The 16,177-nt window shown below is 28.2% G+C and overlaps 1 long non-coding RNA gene across 12 annotated transcripts in view; it reads right to left on the bottom strand.

Annotated features, from left to right (window-relative positions):
* LOC105839991 overlaps positions 1-16,177 on the bottom strand; it is a 139,824-nt gene that overhangs the window by 16,042 nt on the left and 107,605 nt on the right. The gene's annotated exons all lie outside the window — the stretch shown is intronic.

Consider the following 16,177-nt stretch of genomic DNA (forward strand, 5'->3'; position numbering starts at 1 on the left):
TTTTGACGTTGTTTAGTATACAAAAATTAAGACGTTCTTTTATTAAATTATTCAATAATTAAGGAAAGACCGTAATGTATATGACACAGTCAAAATTGAAGTAAAAGGCCAATGAACGATTTACACTACTTATTTTAGTACTCAATATTTCTTATATGATAGTATTATATATATATATATATATATATATATATATATATATATATGTATATGTTTATACACTGAGAAAAATGGTTTTATTATAATAATAAAACGGTTCTGGTTGAGCGTATTCTTATTAAACGAAACAGAATTTCTGGTTATCATAACAAGATTTTACAGCTTATAACTACACCGTTTGGTTAACTGTACTATAAGGATTTGATTAAGTTTTTCTTGTTGGATCTACAAAACTTCTTGTTGAATCTACAAAATAATACAAAACTTCTTGTTATATTTACAAAAATAGTGATAATGCTGGCGCCTTCGTTCTCGCAGCGCAAGTCGGTGCATGCCAATCTCGCGCAAACCAACGCGGTATCGATGCGATACTAATATCACGCGGTACCCATAAGGTAGCTTTTATATTTGTTTCGTGTATCTTACAATCGTGTATTTATATTATTCTGTTCAACGGCATGGCGGACGAAAAAATGTCTTCTCTTCTGCGCGAATGGAATTTCGACAGCTATATAGAGATTTTTAGAGGTTAGTAAAATATATGTAAAATATATGCAGTGTACTTTAAACCAAGATATATTGTTATTATTTTAAAAACTCTATCCAAACTCGTTTTTTAACCAAAAAATTGTGTTAACCTAATAAAACAATATAATAAGATTAACAAGAAATTTTTGTAGAGTTTTGTAAACCTAACAAAACGATGTAGTAAGATTAACAAGAAATTCTGGTAGATTCAAACAGAATGGAATTAACCAGAATCCTCTGGTAATTCCAACTACAAAATTTGTATTGTTCATTTTCGAACAAACGGACAGGTTGAATCAACCAAAATTTCTCATAAAACAACAAAACTTTTTTTCCAGTGTAGCTTTTCAAAATATGTCCTAGTTTTAAAATACGATTTTTAAATTAAACTTAATAATACCTACATTGAGAAAAATACCCAGCAGTTTTAATCGGAAGAAACCGTTCGGACACTACATCCGATTGATTTTGAATAAATTTGGGGCTATCCGATAAAATAATGGATGCCTTTATCCGATGAAATGTACTTTCCGATGAAATATAAACGAATAATAAGCTGTAATTTATTTATCCGTTTAAATTCATATACAATATAATCGGACCTTGCACTTGACCGGCTAAAAACAGAGTTTTATCCGATTAAACTGAATGTCCGATTGAATATACTACACTGAGAAAAAAAATTGCTAGATACAAATAAATATTTCTTTGAATAGTGCTAATAACATATTTTATAGAAAATCAATAATATTTATTTCAAACAAGTAATATTTTCTAAATTATAGAAAACTAGTACTTGTTTTAAATAAATATTATTGATTGTCTATAAAATAATGTTATTAGCACTATTCCAAAAAATATTTATTTGAATCTAGTATTTTTTTCTCAGTGTATATTCGATGAAGTGTTATATCCGATGAAATATATACATATATGTGCATATTTTGGTAGTTATGAAATTAAATTAATCAATTTAATAGATCAATTTAATAATATTGATGCTAATAAGTATCTATTATGACAAAGATGTCAATAAAATTTCCTCTCTCCTTTCGAGATACTGTTAAAAAGTTGTTAAAAATTTTTACCTCAACCGGGATTTGAACCTGGGCCTATCTTTCTATATTTTTTGTAAAAAATGTACAATTGTAAGAAATATTACTTGGTGTTTAAATACATTGAATTCAAACGTTCAAAATTTTAAGAAAACTCAAGTGTACTGCAAATGAACAAGCAATCAAGTTATTCAAATGTTCAGTTAAACAGTTAATGCATATTAACAGTTAAGAATTCGGAAACTCCACAGTTTATTCAATAAACTAGAACAGGGTTTTCTGAAACTCATGTATCTTTTTTTTTTTAATGAAATATTTAAAATTTACCTAGCTTTAAGAAATATAAAAAAGCGAGGGAGGGAGAAAAAATAAAAAATGATTATTTATTTATATTACTCTATTTTTTATATTTTTTTAAATTTTATAAATTTATCTTTCAAATAAGGTGTGTGTGTGTGTGTGTGTGTGTGTGTGTGTGTGTGTGTGTGTGTTTGTGTTTGTATGAAGGTATAAAAGTATAAATGTACTTATATTTTATATTTTTGTTAATATTAATACCAATGCAAATCATTTTCATGTATAAAGAGTTTCATAATTGTAATTTATTTCGAAATTTGATTTTGATTTCTTTTATCATTAAAAGGTTTTCTGTGATCAGTGAGTCGCAATTCATATCTAAAAAATTCTTAATGTAGACAATCAAATAATAAGATAACATTAATTTAACCCTTTATGGGAGGGGAGAGTGTTCAGTATACTTGACACCTTTTTCTCTTTTATTTCTATTATTATTACTATTAAGTTTAAGTTCAATAAGAGTACGTTTCATATTTTTGTGATATATTATTTTTTTACATGTTTCTTATTATAGTTTTTATAACTAATGTATTTACATTTAATTACTTATAAATAAATAAATTTGAAAAAAAGTAATTTTAAAAAATGTAGTTTCTTAAAAAAAATTTAAAATTAGAGGCTAATAATTTTATTGAATATTCTTCACATTCCAAAATATAATATATTTCTTTTAGAATTTTTTACATGCTAGATTTTATATAAACAATTTACTTGTTTATTGTAAAAATAAAAATTAAAAACTATAGGTTTGCATCCAAACCTATAGAATTGTTTTCCAAGGACAAAATAAAATTTTCCAAGAATATAATATACTGGGGTGCTATTCCGTAACCACTTACCGACAACTATCGATGTCATTAAGTGTCTGCGCACGTATTTTGATATATGAAAAAATATGCGCAACGACACTTAACGACATCGATAGTTGTCGGTAAGTGGTTACGGAATAGAACCTCTAGTCTAGCGTTGTGAAACGAATTAGGTTTTTTCGTGTATGCATTGTAAACATCAATGATGTATCGTTAAGAATTAAAAGATGTACCATTGATTAACCGCGTTCATAATTTTGGAAAAGTTTTTGTAATTTTATTTTGTAATTATTGATATAAAATTTATAATTAACGATTTGAAAAACTTTTATAACATTTATCTGATGTATTTGAATATTATTTTTTCAGACTTGCACTAATTTACCCCTATAGTAGTCATATTGAATCCACCACTTGGAATTTTTAAAGTCTGATTTTAAATTTGTAATCAGCAACCCCCGAAAAGCCTAGAAATATAAGATTTCACAGAAATCTGCCAAGCAGAGAAAATGTGCTCCTCAAAGAATTAAGGGGTTATATATATCCTCAAGATAAAAGAAATTATCATTTTTTGTAAATATTTCAAAAAAAAATAGATTTAATGTTTTAAAAAATAATATTTTATTAATACATAAGGAAAAAATATTTAAAAAATTATTTTTAGTTCAGATTTGAACATACTTTTCAGCATGCTTCGTTTTCTAGAGTGTCATTTTCTAGAGATCCTTAAAAAATCATTTTTTCACACTGGGTGATGCCGATATCTTCTTAAAACTAAAAAATGATTTAAAAAAATAGATATTTTTTGAAAGTTGAGAACATGTAGCCTCTTAATACAGGAAGAAATACAAGTTATCTATGAACTGTTTCGTTGCGATTATACGTAGAAATTGAATAGATCCAAAGAGATTGAACGAAGACATGGAGCGATTCGAAGCGAATTCATTCGATTGAGGAGGATGGAATCTCCCAGCGAAGGCCGAGCTACATTTTTCCTCGGTTTTTCTCGCAGTCGCGAAAGAAGAAGAACCCGTCGTCCTTTCAAGTTCAACGCCACCAAGTTCAACTCCTAGCAAAAGGGATCGCGAGAAAAGGGAGTCGCCGCGGCGTGCAAGACGTCTTCTGTTCTGCTTCCAATCTTAAGCTCAACTCAAGAAAATCCTGTAGTTTCTTATCGGATCCACTTTCTCGTTGAATCACTTCAAAGCAAAATATGCATAGTTTTTCATGTGACTAATTTGTAGAAGAGACGCGCGTAAACATGAAATTTGTTGTATTTATGCGGTACAACAAAAACACTCCTTGGAAAACGAAGAAGTTATATATACTTTAATAGAAACAAAATACATGATTTATATCGCGAATGCAGCGAAAGAAAACAGGGATTGACAAGATTTTCTGTTTTCTTGGGAAAGATAATGTATTTTTCTCTCCCATAAAATGTCCTATAATTATTTCTCCTGAAAGTAAAATTAAATAGTAAAGGGATCTCCGATGAATTCTGTGCTGCGTAGGATGATTTTGCAGATACCTTATATACACGACGGAGCACACGTGTTCAGTGAATCAGCGTAATATTCTGATCGTCACGGGACGCACTCTACGTTTCGTCTGCGAACAGTTTGGAACCTGTCCAGTTTGTCGCAAACAGCCCACAGGTTGCAGTCAGCTGACGTTGGTAGATTTTCGTCATTTTGCTTTTTTTTGGTTTCGCAGGGATATAATCGTCACAATATTTCAGGAAACGGCCTCTCTCATTGCGGAGAGTCAACATTTCATCAATTTTAAGCAGATAAGATCGTCACAACACGTCAGTACGGTTGATCGATACTGGCAAGTAATGTTGTTGAAACGTTTCAGAGAATCCACAAGACGTCTTGACAAAGGAAATGATTTTGAGGATACGCAATTAATCTTAGCGAATGAAACGTTGAAAGAAATCTAAACGAATATATCGTATTGACAATTGATTTTAAGAATACTTGAATAAAATAAAAAATGAAAATTGTTTTGAAAATTTTGGTTTTAAATTTTAGTTAAAAGATGACTATAATATATATAATATGTAATATTATATTAAATAAATATAATCAATTTATCAATAATTAATATATTTTATATTTTATATTGAGACATACTATTATAGAATAAAGTATAAAATCCCTTAAATTAAATTGAATTTCCAACGACTATCTTAAATATGTAAAATAATATTAGTTTACAAGAAAATTTTTTTAAACACTTTGGTTTAAAACAATTTTTAGCTGTAAACTAATGTAATTATCATGATTATATTATGTAAATTTGTAAAAAATAAAATTATGAATTTATTATTATTATGTAATAATTTCGGCCGGTTGTAATACTTGTAATTATTATGTAATAATCATTTATTAGGTAATAAATCCATTACAAAGAATAGTAATATGTGTAAAAAGATAATCTTCACATAAAAAAATCGACTTTTTCGAAAATTGATTTTACCATTGTTTGTTCCCAGATAACTTGTTAAAATATTTTTTGTTTAAATGTTTTGCTTTCGAGATATTTTATCCAACATTCTTCACCCTGTGTAATCATACACTATTATACGTATATACAATATATACATATATAAAAATTCTTCAGCAACAATTTATATTCGATTGTAATGCATTGTGTGTTTATATGTGTGTGTTTATTAATACATATACAAATATACTTCCACCTTCTTATTCATTATTTATTATTTTTTATTATCTTTCAGAAATTATTCTTTACAATAATATTAAATTAATTCTCCGACTGATAAATGTTTTAAATCTATAGATAAAGTTAAGATTGCCTATTCGGTCACCGAATCTTGGTGCTGAATATAATTTTTCTATTAATTTAATATTCTCAGCTCTTATAATCTGCGCGCTGCCAATTTTGTCAGTCTTAAAATAACTTAAAATAAACGGTTACTAAGCCAAATATCGATGCTCAAAAGCATCTTTAAAATCCCCTCTTACTCGAAAACTGTAAACCATTTATTGGGAAAAATAATACCTCAGTCAGGATAATTATTCTTTACAAAAAAAAAAAAAAAGAGAGAGAGAGAGAGAGAGACAATCTAATTTCGCTGTTTATATTATTTTTATGTAATTTTGTTTACTGGATCACAGTTTTTTATATCAATTAAAACTTGTTAATTGAAAATTCTAAATAATTATAATACTTGTCTCGCGATAAGAAGTGAAGATATGTAAAAATCATGTGTTACGTAAGGATTCGTATTATCAGCAATACGTAACGACACGTGCTGCACTTGTTAATAATGCAAAAGCCTTCCTGCAACGTGCAAGGACAACGCATTAAATGTTTTAATAACTAAAGCGCACGACAGTAATAAAAGTGACTATCCTTGGTTGAAGTTGTGTGTGTATCTTATTTTAAAATTATTTGAATTTTTTAAAAATGATTCGAAATTCTTAAATATTGGAATTAATATATGTGTGTGTGTGTGCATGTATTATAGAAGAGAGAAGATAATTATGGACTAGTTATGGAATTCATGATATCTCGTATACTCTCTACAGATAACGAACTTGTACCGACAAGAATTATGACACACGTAAATATTTACTGACAAGGAAACCTCGCAAACTCGAAAATTCAGATTTTAATTAAACTTGGCATAAATGTAGAGGGGGTAAATACATGAATTTAGAAATTTTTAGTTGGTGCCCAAAAACGGTTTGAAAAAGTAAAACCACCCTTCAAAGTTGAGACAATTTTTGCAGTTTTTTGATATATCTCGTAAATTAAACAAAATATAAAAAAATGTTTCATACGAAAGTTTTACAGTATAAATACCTTTATTTAACTACGCTATTTATTTAAAAAAAATTTTTATAATTTTTTTTTTCGAAAAATGAATAACGTAGTTAAATGGAAGTATTTATGTTGTAAAACTACTGTATGAAACATTTTTTAATATTTTGTTTAGTTTACGAAATATATCGAAAAACCGCAAAAATGTCTCAACTTTGAAGGGTGGTTTTACCCCTTCAAACCATTTTTGGGCATCAACTAAAAATTTCTAAATTCATGTATTTAACCCCCTCTACATTTATGCCAAGTTTCATTAAAATCAGAATTTACGGAATCTCGCGAGGTTCCCTTGTCAGTGTATTGTAAAAATTCATTATTTTCCGCAATCGTCAGCCTATTGCAGAAATTGTTTTTTACAACACTCTGTGTATTGTAAAAATTCATCATTTTCCGCAATCATGATGAATTTTTACAATACACAAAGGGTTGTAAAAAATAATTTCTGCAATAGGCTGACAATTGCAGAAAATATCGAATTTTTACAATACACAGAGTGTTGTAAAAAATAATTTCTGCAATAGGCTGACAATTGCAGAAAATATCGAATTTTTACAATACACAGAGTGTTGTAAAAAATAATTTCTGCAATAGGCTGACGATTGCGGAAAATAATGAATTTTTACAACACTCTGACAAGGGAACTTCGCGAGAATTCGTAAATTCTGATTTTAATGAAACTTAGCATAAATGTGGAGCGGGGTAAATACATGAATTTAGAAATTTTTAGTTGGTGCCCAAAAACGGTTTGAAGGGGTAAAACCACTCTTCAAATTTGAGACATTTTTGCGGTTTTTTGATATATCTCGTAAATTAAACAAAATATTAAAAAATGTTTCATACAAAAGTTTTACAGCATAAATACCTCCATTTAACTACGCTATTCATAAAAAAAAAAAAAAAAAAAAAAAAAAATTTTAATAAATAGCATATTAAAATAAAGGTATTTATATTGTAAAACTTTCGTAGGAAACATTTTTTTATATTTTGTTTAATTTACGACATATATCAAAAAACCGCAAAAATCATCTCAACTTTGAAGGGTGGTTTCACCCCTTCAAACCGTTTTTGGGCACCAACTAAAAATTTCTAAATTCATGTATTCACCCCCCTCTACATTTATGCCAAGTTTCATTAAAATCTGAATTTTCGAGTTCGCGAGATTCCCTTGTGAGTTATTTAAATAAAACAAAATGGTAAAGTTTATAACTTCCTTCTCCTCTCTCTACATGTAACATATAAATTTATATATAATATATGATTATGTACACATATATATGTACAATTTTGTGTGTATATAATTAATTCATTTTTTTAGAGCGTATACATTCAGTTTATTAAAGTTCTAATATTGCTGGTAAGAAAAAAACAAACAATAATAAATACACAACAGACAAAAAAAATTTTATCATATTTGCTATTTTAGAGTAAAATACTTGTTTCTTTCTCATTTTAAAAGATTTATTTGTAAAAAGGTTAATTCATAATTCAATTCATTTTTTTATATAATTTCTTAATCCTAATTTTACTAAATTATTCTAAGATTTGAATGACTTACTAAATTTTTTTTCTACATTTAGAGAAAGTACCAAGAGTAGGAGATCGAGAAGAGAAAAGAGTGGGGGAAGAAAAAAAGAATACTTTGTGGGATTTGCGGCAGTTTCACTATTGGCCATTCACTTTGCTATTTCTCGATGTAGGACACGGTCGCCTGAATCACGTCACAATATCAAAGACAAAAAAATCTATACGTCGATGTATCAGTTCCGCGTTAGTGTCAGCATTCTGATAAACAGTCATCAGCAAATATGCAGACTTATAAATTTTGAATGTTGTTAAATATGGCATTTTATAAATTTTACACCCACAAAGTTCCTATAAACTCTAAAACGATGTTTGTTACAGCTTTAAGTAAGCTTAACCCTTTGAGCAGCACATTTTTTCACTTGACGGATTTCTGTGAAATCTTGTATTTCTGTTTTTTGTCATTGATTATAAATTTAAAATCAGACTTTTAAAAATTCAATTGGTGAATCTAATATAGCTATATAGGGCTAAATTAGTATAAGTTTAAAAAAATGTAAATTATAATTATAATTATAAAAATGTAAATTATAATTAAATATAGATATACGATAGAAAAGTTTTTCAGATTGTTAATTACAAATTTTATATCGAAACAAAATTACAAAAACTTTTGCAAAATCATACAGTTTTTGTCTGTGAGATTTTTTTGAAAGTGCATTTGTTTCAAAAAATTCAAGGTAGGCAAATAAAGTGAGACACCCTATAAAGGAACATACATTTAGTAGAATCTAAAACGATAAAGTTCACTATGTTATGTATCGAGAACCCTACACTACAAATTATAAACATGTATGATTATAAATATGTTTTGAAATATAAAAAATATTTAATAAAATTTTGAGTTTTTAATCTTAAATATTTTCTAAGAAACCACATTTTTCAAAAAAATCGCTCATTTTTCAATTTTGTTTGCTTATAAATAATAGGATATGAACGATATGTTTTAAAAAATATAGGAAACATATAAAGTAAATATTAATATTATAATATCAGGAAAATGTAAAATTATTAAACTATAAACAATACATGGTGAAAATAAAAAAGAAAAAGATATCTTATTATATCGGACATTGCGCCGTATAGAGTTAAGACATCATAAAATATTTGTACAAGTAAAAAAAAGAGACTTTGCTTGATGATCGTTCAAATGCTTTATATATTCCCATTGCTATTCTTTTAGATTAAAAATTGTTGGGTTTTACTTTATGGTCCTGTGTACAACCAGTTTTTATATTTAAGATAGTTTATAAAAAAAAGTAACTGTTAAAAATTTTTATTAAGGTGTTATTCTAAAAAAATAAATTTTATTCAAGTTATATAAATATCAACTATTTAGAACCATTTAAAATAAAAGTAAAAAAATAATTAAAAATTTTTTTAATCAAAATCAAAAGTGTCCTTTTGAAATATACAGTGTTTATTTTTCATTAAAAAGTTAATTACACATACATTTGATAAAATTATCAATTAATATTATGCAGTAATAATTCAAAATTTAATTCCATGGCTCAAGCATTATGTTCTAAAATTAGTTATTAAAACAGGCATTAAATTAAATACAATCACCTTCGGACTTTCGTTCAGCTGAGTAATATTTAACTGATATTAATATTCAATTGCGATGATATGGCAGGACCTGCCTGTCGGTTTCTGACTCTTTAACGTTGCAATAACGTAAATCGCTAAGACGTGGCTCGAACGTAACGAAGAACTCACAACGTACTTAACCCTTTGAAGCACAGTGTCACGAATGTTTTAAAAGTAAAAAAAAAAATACATAGCATAATACATTGAAACTTAGTATCTAAAAGTTTTTGAAATTCCTAATTTTGAACTCAAAGTCAAAGTTTATAATAATTTTCAAAATACAAGGTGGCAGACCAAAATTACAAAAAGTCGTATGTTTTATTGATTTTTTGTTATTTTTCTTTTTTCTATAATCTTTCAATAACGTTGCAAGTTAAATTTTTTCCATATTCGTAATCAGTGACCTTAAAAACCTTCCGTATGCCAAATCTCAATTAAGTGGGTATATTTTTTGCATTTTCGGTGCATATGTTTATATCAAATTCGCCATTTTTTATTTTGAAAATTTTTTAAATTTGACTTTATAATATTCGTAGTAAATAAATCCCCAAAAATAAATTCCAAAAGATTGTATGTAAAGAAAAATATATGTTTCAAAAGATTAAGTAATTCGGTAAATACGTTAACGATCGTTTTTTCCACGATTCCATCGTCAGGAACGACGACAACGACGCCGCCGACGATGACGACGATGACGATGACGTGCGAAGTGCTGGCGAAGAGAATCGGGGAAATGTCATCTTCGCCAGCGTCATCCTCATCGCTGTTTGTCACGTTCCATAAATTCTATCGTCGATGATGTCATCGTCTTCGTGAAATTTAGCGATATAATACGATACTATGGGAAAAATAGTCTTCCCAAAATACGGTTATAACTAACTTTGCGATTAAGCTCACGAATCAAACGATTAAGCTCACAAATCAAATTATTTTTGCTCATGACTTTGATTTTACGTTTATTTTTTCAAATTAACCCTGTACTAAACACTGCAATTAGCTATTCTATTTCAAAGATTTTTAAGTTATTCCAGTCAAACCTCTTAATTTGTTCCGTCGATATCCAGTTACGCAAAAATAATTTTTACTTAATCCTTCGCATACACACTTATTTTTTCAACCTTCGCATATGTACACATCCATGTTGCCATCCATGGCAATTTTTCAAACAGCTGTATCTTTTAAAATATTTATGCTAAAATTCTGAAAAAATTTATAAATTAACTTTAATAGTTTTATAGATAATTAAATTTATAGAAAAAATTTACATATTTTTAGTATTAAAATTTAAGAAATTTCGTATTTCAAAAATTATTATATTTTGCGATTAAAAAAAAAGTTTTTGCAATTTTTGAATTTTTTTCATTTATTACGGTATATACTTAAAAGGTACAGAGCGCTAATTTTTTTTTATTGATAGTAGCCACCCAATTGTAAAACACTAATCAAAATATTAAGTTGTTTAGCTACAAAAAAAACGGTTGAAATTTTTCCCACAGTAAGAACAATCCAAATAATTCGACTACTTACAATTAGTCGTGAAGCCCCAAGATTATAACCGTTATATATATATAAAATTTATATATATATATATAAAATATATATTATTTTGAAAAAACTGCTTTTTCCAGAAAGAACTATCATATGTTTAAAGTATGAGATTTTGCGAATAAAATCCCGCGATTTTTCAATCGCCGTGTCGTTGTCCGCACACGACTTTCAAACCTCAAGTCTATATCCAGCCGTCGCTTCGCCCTATTTATAACGGTACAATCGAGACCTTACATTATCCCGTTAAAAATAGCAGCGCCGCTCTATCGCGAATAAGGCGCTTGTCGAGCGATAAATTCGTAAATAGCTTAATAAGCCAGCGATAATGAGACGGTGCCGTATAAAGTGAATGGCTTCCAAGCGTCTCTCCGTCGAAATTCCTTTCTCCGTTCTCCCGTATGCGGCCGTGATTAATTAATATTTCATCAATGGCGTTTCTTAGGGGATTTCGCGGAAACACTGGCCGCGTGACGCCTTAAGTCTATTAATAAGATGCAGCAACTATCTAAAAACAAAGAACAATCGAGTGCGCCAAAATTAATCAAACTAACAATGAAAAAAATTGCGTGAGCGAGACGAGATCTGGTCCAAAACGGTCTCGAAGCTGATCATTCCACCGACGCACGTATGATGAAAACTCATTTTTCAGCGAAACTAACTTCCGACACTCTCTTCATAACACGTGGATACCCCGAAAAAAATCACCAGATCTGCTTGCCATAAATTCCTTCATCCGCAGTAAAATTTTCAACATAGCACGTAATATTTACGTTATCACTGTGATATTACTGTAATATTACGTACTATGTAGGTTAATAGTGTCTTCCAGATCTCTCTGTGCGCGTATTATCAAACAGAATTTATTTATTTCGGGTTTCTTGCCAAGAAGGAATCTGGTTGACAGCATTAACCCTGAAATATTGTATATATGTTATATTAATATTGCTCTGAGCAAAAATTCATATATAAAATTAAGAACTTTTTAATAATTTATTTCTGCTCTATTTATTATTATTTTTTTCGATTAAAAGAAAGTTGAACTAACTAAGCTAATTTGATGTAAACAAAATTTGTAAACAAAACTAAATGTTATTTTGAGATATTAAAATTTAATAACAAAAACTGTAGTAAAAAATAGTTGAGATGGTGTTTGGGTGAGAAATTTATTCACAACAGTATTCCAGAGTTAAATACATACGTCTATCGTAAGTTTAATGATTAATTATAATATTTATTAACTCAAATCATCCATTTCTTTCCATACAATTTCCCTTTATTTTATTAATTCACATAACATAGCCTTTAACTTCTAAATTGTGTTACATTTTTTTATCACATTGTTATAATGTTGCCAGAAATTTCTTTTCCTTTACTTTATGTTCATTTTTCTTTTCTTTTTTAACTTCGTGCGCGCGTGCCTGCGTGCATCGTGTGTGTGTGTTTTCACAATTTCCTGAATACTCATATTACTGTATTATTTCTCTGGAGTCGACTAATGACTGACTCATCGACTCGATTTGTGCGCTTCGTTTGATTAACTGACAATTATGTGACGTTTGCTACGCTCCACGTGATTCATGCATCCGTGCGGCAACCACTTCTCCCTGTCATTTATCTTTCAAAAAAATTTTTCAATTAAGAAACTAGTCTATCTTGCACTTTAATCACGCTACTCGATTTCTTGTATATGATAAACAGAACTAAATTGTTTTTTTGTCTACGTCTGTGTCGATTACGTAACGAATATAATCGCACATAAGATTAGAAGTGATATAAAAAAATGTTGGATCTTCTGATATTAAAATAAATTCTAAAACTGCTATAAGTACGTCGCATGTACATAACTTTTCGATACTGTCAGTATTACATACTAATATTATTAATACATATTAAATAAATCTTAATTATTGACAATAAATTATCAAATTAATCACAAAATAAAAAATACAGGGCAAGGAGCCGCGATTTCTCTCGATAGGCTTGCGTATGTTCTCTCGTGTCGTTTCAAATGTTCTGCTCTATCTGTAAACTACACGTAAAAAAGACCTTTGTGTAAGATGACGACTCTCGAGATTTCTGAACTTCTACTTCTCAGCACTTACATGTATGTAAAATTCATTTGTAATATTACTACTCCCTCTGTTCTTATATTGTCGAATAGTTATCAGTACTTGTAGTTTTTTTTTTGCTTTACAGTTTGTACATTTGACTTCTCTTTCTGCTATGAAGATTTACAACATATATGTTCTGCATTCTGTTTGTATAACTCTAGCAACCCTCGTTTTTCCATTCGTGTCTTAATGCCTTAACCTTTGTCAAATACTTTTTAATTTTATACATTGAAAATGTGAGGTCTAATGTGAAATTAAAACGTCTATTAAAAAAATTTTTAATAAATCATAATACAACACGAACACTTTGTCGCAGCTCCTTGCTCTGTATTTCTTATTTTGTGATTTTTTCAATTATTTGAGCCTTTCCACTCTATTATCAAATTAATTTATAATGCATTCTTGATGTAAAGTAATATGATACAAATCCTTTATACATAATTTATTTTTTTAACACAAATATAATTAAATATTTAAATTTTAACATGCTTATATTTTAACGTAATTAGAATATTTACAATCTAAATTAATTAATACATATAAATACAAAAATGAAATTATTGTTGATATGATGAAAATCGTAATTGAAATTATTCCAGAAAATTATTCGAAAATGTACTGCAATAGTACCATTTGGAACATAGCATGGTACAACAAATGACTGATATTTTCTATAAATAAATCAATTTTCTAACGTTTTCAATATTAGACAAAATAAACAATATTATTAATCATAAAAATAAAGTTTAAAAATGCTTATTTCGATTTGCAGCAAATCTTAGTGATGCATATAATTTTTCTATTAATTTAACATTTTTAGCTTTATATTAACTACATGCCGATTTTGTCAGTCTTAAAACACAGTTATAGCTAAATCTCAGAAGCATCTTTAAAATCCCCTTTTTCCTGAAAAGAAAACTAAATAATTTATTGCGAAAAATAAACTTTATGTTTATATTTAAAACATTTATCGGTCAAAGAATTAAATTACTATTATTCAATATTATTAATATTATTCTAAATGATACTTGCGTTTAGATTTGTACTTACTTAAGCATTATTTAAAACTTATAAGAGATATTTCAAATAAAAAAAAAACATAACAACTTTTTACACAGTTTTTGTGCAATTTTAAGATTGCACGGAAACAATTTGGTAAAGTGTCTAAAAATTTAGTTTTATATATATATATATATATACATATATGCATATAAAGATCTCAAAATAATTTCACTGAACCATCGAAATAATTGTAGGAATTGTCGAAATCGAAATAAATGTAGGACACTCAAGCTGGTTGCTAAAATATAAAAATTGTTTGTTTATCATGCTTGAACATTTTTTCTAATTGTTTTAAAAATTCAATACATTTTTAAATCTATATTCAGTTAAAGCTTTAAATACTTTTCAATCTAGTAAATTTTCTCATCTAGTAAATAAATATTGACATCACATGATGAGATCAAAATGATCAAACTTGAACTTTAAAAATCTAATTTTGTTCAGAACTGTATCATGTTTAAAAATATTATTCTATCTTATTTAAAAAATTACCTAAGACAGGAAGAAATTATCCCCAAAGAACCAAATTATAAACGATTATCGTATTATTATTGAATTACAAACTTTTACAAACTTTTGGAAAGTTTCAATATCTTTTTTTTTCAAATTTTTGTCTCGACCAATTAAAAAAATGCCCAAAGAGTTGTCAAGATATGTAAAATTTGGATTTTTGAGAAAGTTATAGATGTTAAAAAACATAAGAAAAATTACTCAAAATTTAACCAAACATTTCGAAAAATTCTCAGCTTCGTTAAATAAGAATGCTGTTATTATTTATTTATTAATTTTAGTTTTGCATCTTACCTTTTTGAATAAAAATTTTCAAAATAAAAAGGCATTATTTACTTATGACTTTGAATAAAAGTTTTACATGGTAAATTGCAAAAACTGTATTTTTCGATTTTAGATCGTTACGGTCCTATGATTTTCTAAGAAATCGTTTTGTTTTTTCCTGACTGCAGCATTGAATTGATGTAGAGGAAGGAGAAAATAATTTTTTATGAGACAAAAGGCATCGCGAAAAGAAACTTTTGGACTCTGATAATAACAGTGTGTTTACAGCCGCCCAACTGTTCGATGATGCAGTTAGTTCATTCCGTCACACTTTGAACTGTAGCCAAGGTATATCTCCCCGAAGCCAAATTCCAACGCATTAGTTTGCGCATCAGCGTGTTTTTTTTTGCTGGCGAGAGATGTTGGACTTGATTCCGACTTAAATCGCTTCAAGTCAACGGACTTTATCCATTTTTTGCTCGTTTGGTAAGAGGTCGAGAAGGGTAAAAAGATTCGCTCATAATCATTTTGAGCTTGTTTAAAGCGTTCTCTCAGGTCATTCTCTAAAATTTCTGTAGACATTTCCCGGCGTAGAGAAAATCCCCGTGGAGATCCCGGAACAGAGGTTCGAGAAGCTCTGAGCTTCTCTCGCTATTAATAGTAATAGAATCTATTTTTTCTAGCTTTAAGAAAAGATGGACGGCCAATAAATAAATTGGGATATGCCAGAAATGACCTAGTGTGTGTT

This window comes from Monomorium pharaonis, chromosome 5 (assembly GCF_013373865.1).
Source record: "Monomorium pharaonis isolate MP-MQ-018 chromosome 5, ASM1337386v2, whole genome shotgun sequence".
In the NCBI taxonomy this organism is placed as follows: Eukaryota; Metazoa; Arthropoda; class Insecta; order Hymenoptera; family Formicidae; genus Monomorium; species Monomorium pharaonis.